Source organism: Paramormyrops kingsleyae, chromosome 14 (assembly GCF_048594095.1).
Source record: "Paramormyrops kingsleyae isolate MSU_618 chromosome 14, PKINGS_0.4, whole genome shotgun sequence".
In the NCBI taxonomy this organism is placed as follows: Eukaryota; Metazoa; Chordata; class Actinopteri; order Osteoglossiformes; family Mormyridae; genus Paramormyrops; species Paramormyrops kingsleyae.
In genome coordinates, this window is record NC_132810.1 from 29,282,356 (window position 1) to 29,287,746 (window position 5,391).

Below are 5,391 nucleotides of genomic sequence, written 5' to 3' on the forward strand. Positions count from 1 at the left end.
GTCCCGGGTCCTGGTCTTTCTCAAGCCATGCATTATACTTTTCAGATTGAAGCCAAACATTATTAAAGCGACATTTTCCCGGCATTGTTTATTTTTGCTCAGCTGCAACTGAGTTGCCCCAAGCAGATAACATGTCACGTGATCCCTGTCAGCACAAGTACAAGAGCATAAACAGCGGATGGTCGCATTTGGATCGCGTTCCATTACGAAGCATCGCGTTTTATTCGCGAAAACGTCGGATCGTCGCGGTGTTGAAAAGTGTTGCTCGCTTAAACGCCCAATGTGCAAATGACTGAAAAGCTACTAAATACCGACCTTAAAAAAACTTATCAGCGACGTACTTGTGCTGACTGGGATGTGACTGATCGCCCGAACGAAAAAATTATTGCAATTTGAAAACCAATATTATCAATTGAACAAATTCAAGTACACGGATATTTTTGAAAAACAAATTTCCATGACTTTTCCAAAACTTTCTGAGTTTATTCATTTTCCAAAACTTTTCCAGGCCTGGAAATTGCCATTTTAAAATTCCATGACTTTTCCAGGTTTTTCATGACCGTACGAACCCTGCATATATGTTGTTGAAGACCTGGGCGGCATTCTGCCTATTAACCTTCACCAGCTTCATTTTAATGGTACTGTGGCAGGTGTTATTGTAAGCACTCGCCAGATCATACCTTCTTGTATTATAAGCCGTAAAATAGCGCCACATTTGTGTCTTTAAAGTACGGTTAAATCTTTCTACTATGGATGCCTTGACATCATTACCGGTTGCGAAATGTATTATCCCATGTTTCTCCGTAAGCTTATGAAACGATGTGTTAAAAAACTCGGTTTGTAGCTTTTTGGGTATCCTGCCTTCAGAGAGAATGTTTTCAAACACTTTCTTTACCTCTGCACCTGTCTTGCTTTTAAGGCAGCGCATCCATGCGTATTTCGATAGAATATCTATGCATGTCAACATGTATTTAAAATCATCATTCTGGTCCGCGTAAGCCGACATATCCACCAAGTCAGCTTGCCATTGAGAATCGATATTAGTCACAAAGACTCTATTCCTTTTAAAGTTAAATCTGATCGGTTTATATAATGTGTATGCATCTTCACCAGACAGCCATGTCGCAACTTGCTTCTTATTTATATTATAGACCCCTTCTTCATCTATCAGTGATCTGTATAATCTATCGACACCACCAAATGACTCAGGGTTTGATGGCGTATAATAGACACGTTTCAAGTGCTTGTTATCCATCGTGAACCTCTAGCAATAATGACACAGTATTTTCATGATTCAACTCATTTTATTTAGAAAGCATGTAAAAATTGCCAGCCAATCACATTTTGACAGACAGACATAGTTCAGCATTTACACACCAGCCAGAGTCTGCATATCCCAGAAATCACTCATTTCACCATCTACAGCACACTCATAATCTTTCCCTTCAACATCACGTTTCAGCTCGCGCAATTTTTCCCGTACGTTAATTTCATCTTTAAGATCACAAATGACTGCCGCAAGAGCTCCCTGGACTTTCACAGGTGCGGGGTGAAGGTGAAACATCGCTACCGCTTTCGTGATGATATGCTTAAACCAGTGTTTCTTAAAGTGTGGGGCGCGCCCCTCTGGTGGGGAACAGAGACGTGACAAGTGGGGAGCGAAATACAGGGGGACTTTTTTGTTTATTCATTTATTTTTTTCATTTGTGTTATTAAATCTATTAATTCATTCATTTAATTACCATACACACAAAACAAAACAAAGACACATTTAAACGTAATCCTAAATTAAAACAACATCAGCGAACGAATGGCATTGAAAATGTCACGTGGAACCACAGTACTTTACGACAGTGATTTTACGTCGGAGTAATTGAAGCAGAATAATTAAATGTGGAGAGGCGGTACACAGTTGCAGGTATAATTAAAATGGATAGGTTTGTTACCCTGAACGAAAAGAAAACTGGAGATTCGGCGCCGACAGAGAAAACCAAGACAGACAGTAGACCTAATCATCAAAAAGGCCAACCAAAAAGAAAATATGATGAGGCATATCTTGCTCTTGGATTTACAGCTGTTGTGGTGGGGGCAGATGAGAGACCTGTATGTGTTCTGTGTCTCAAAACTTTAGCTGCAGACAGCATGAGACCCAACAAATTAAGACGGCATTTAGAGACAAAACATCCCAAACACATGAATAAACCGCTTGACTTCTTCCAAAGAAAACTCTCGGAATATCATCAACAGGAAAGTCGAATGGTAAAATCTACCTCAGTTAATAAAAATGCACAGATGGCTTCTTTCAAAGTTGCGTACAGGATTGCCCGTTGCAAGAAACCACACACGATAGCTGAGCAGCTCATTCTCCCCGCTGCTCTTGACATGGTGTCAGTTATGCTGGATGAGACGAGTGCTGCCAAATTGAAAACTATACCCCTGTCAAACGATACCGTTGCAAAACGTATATGCGACATTTCAAATGATCTCGAGGACCAATTCGTGGAAAAACTAAGAGACACACGATTTGCACTGCAAGTAGACGAGGCTACTGTCAGCAATCAAGATTGTTTGTTTATTTCATATGTCCATTTTGTATGCTCTGAGTCACTGAGAGAGGATTTGCTGTTTTGCAAGTATGTCCAAACCAGGGCGACGGCTGATGAACTCTTTAAGATTCTTGACAGTTATCTCACAGAACATGGTCTGAAATGGGAAAACTGTATAGGCTTTTGCTCTGACGGTGCTCAGACGATGGCAGGAAAAAGAAAAGGACTGCAAGCACTTATAAAAAGGGTCGCCCCAGAAGTGCAATGGGCACACTGTGTTATTCACAGGGAAGCTCTGGCATCAAAGCAGCTCAGCCCCGAACTAAACGACATCTTGACTGTCGTTGTGAGCGCAGTCAATTTCATCAAAACCCGACCCCTGAAAGCGCGACTGTTCTCCGCACTTTGTGAGGAGATGGGAGCTGATCATACAGCCGTGTTATTTCACAGCGATGCAAGGTGGCTGTCCCGCGGCAAAGTGTTGTCGCAAGTTTTTGAGCTTAGAGCGGAGATTCTGGCTTTCTTGGAAGCGGAACGTGTGTATGACATTTCAGGCAAGTTCAGGGATGAACAATTTCTAATGACACTGGCCTATCTTAGCGATGTATTTGGAAAGCTAAACGAATGAAATCTTCAGCTTCAAGGCAAAGACAAGCACCTACCTCACCTAGCAGACAAGATCACTGCATTTATCCGAAAGCTTGATGTATGGGGCAGGCACCTTGATGAAGGAAATACTGCTGCCTTTGAGAATCTGCATGAAATTTCTGAAACCAGTACCTCCGGAGCCACCACAGTGATCCCTTGTATCAAACTGCACATCTCTACATTGACACAATTGTTTCAAAAATACTTTCCAAACAACAGCATGCAGTATGACTGGATTATCGATCCATTTAATACACCAGGTTTGTATTTGAGTTTTATTTACGACTTTTTATTATAGTTATATATTGTACACTTATTTATAATATATGTTTAATATATTGCTGTCAAACTCATTCTATCTGCAGCACCTGCAGATTTCAGCTCTGCAGAAGAGGACCAATACATGATGACGAGTGACTCCACTTTTAGGCTGAGGTTTCCAGCTCAGACACTGAGTGAATTCTGGCTTGGAGTGGAGAAAGAGTATCCACTCATTGGGCAGAGGAGTCTGGCCATTCTTCTTCCTTTTGCTACATCCTACCTTTGCGAGATCGGATTTTCAGCTGTTGCTTCACTGAAAACAAAATACAGATCTCATCTTAGAATTGAGCATGACTTGAGAGTGGCAGTATCAAGCCTTCAACCTCGTTTTGAAAACATGTGTGCTACAAAACAGGCTCATTGCAGCCACTAAAATAGTAAAAAAAATATAAAGTAATATAATATATAAAATATAAAGAAAACACAACTTTTATTTTCTTTGTTTCTAAATTGAGTTTATCAGAGGTAAAATGCAAACATAAATGCATTATTATTATAGTTATCATATATGTTTGAACAAAGTGTTATTTCATGCAAAGTGATAATATATTTGTAGTTTTATTAGATGTTTTATTTAGGTTCCATGTGTGAAAGATTTTAATGCTGTTATATGAAGTTACGGTTTTAAAATGTAATTGTTGTGATCGAGCGAGCGAGCGAGCCAGGAAGCAAGCGAGCAAAGCCGAGAATGCAGGCAAACGAGGTTTTATTCTGGAAGCAGGACCGGGGAAACACGACAGTAAACATCAACAAACATTAATGATGGATCTGGGGTAACATACTCAGACGCGGACTAAATACAGCAGACAAGCCAAACTAACAAGGAACAGCTGGGCACGATCGGGAAAGCACACGTGGATAATGAGGGGGCGTGGCACACATCAGGAGCGGACGGAGCAGGGTGTGACAGAACCCCCCCCAAAGGCGCGCACTCCGGACCTGAAAGACAAAACCAAAAACCATCAACGAAGAACTGGGAACAAGACCGAAACACAGAACAAGAACAAGGACGAAACGAAAGACAGGACACGACAAAGAACCGGGAAGGCAGACAGACAGACCGAGAAAGGAGACACAGAAGGAACAGACAACGGAGGAACAACAGGGCAAGGAGTGAACACAGGAGACACCGAGGGACAAGGAGCAAAGACAGGACAGACAAAGGGACCAGAAGGGAACGGAGGAGGCACAGAGGGAGGAGGAGCAGAAACAGGCGGGACGGAGGGAAAGGGAGGAGGAAGCAGGAGAGCCCAAGGGAACCCAGGCGGGCGACGGGCAGCGGCCGGAGGGGCCGCAGGCGAGAGGAAGGAGGGAGCCGGAGGGGAGCACCCAGGGACCAAGGGAACGGGACGAGGGAGTGACGGAGGGGACATGGAGGGAGCAGGAGGGAACACCGGTGCAGGAGGGGGAAGCTGCGGCAGGCGGAGGCACAGCCGGAGCCGGCGAAGGCGCCGTCCGACGCCAAGCCGGAGCAGGGGGGCCCGGAGGCGGCCGACACGGAGCCGGAGGCAGGGCCGAGGACCGGCACCAAGGAACCAGGGGGGGACCCGGCGGCGACCGCCGACCCCGAGGCGCAGGACCCGCAGGCAGCCACCGAGCCACTGCCAGGGGTCGAACGGGCGAGCCCGGGGGCAGAGCGGGCGGGACCCGGGCCCGACGTCTATGTCCCCGGCCCCTACGAGATACTGAGAGGGTGTCAGCCTTGCCGGGGTAAGGGCAAAGGAGTCAGGGCCTCCAATGAGGCAACAGGCAGCGCAGCCAGAGCCGCAGACGTGACGGGAGAGCCGGCCTCAAGGGGGGCCGTGGGCGTGTGGCCAGCAGGGGGCGCCTCGGCGGGCGCCGCCATCCCTTGGCCAGCAGGGGGCGCCTCGGCAGG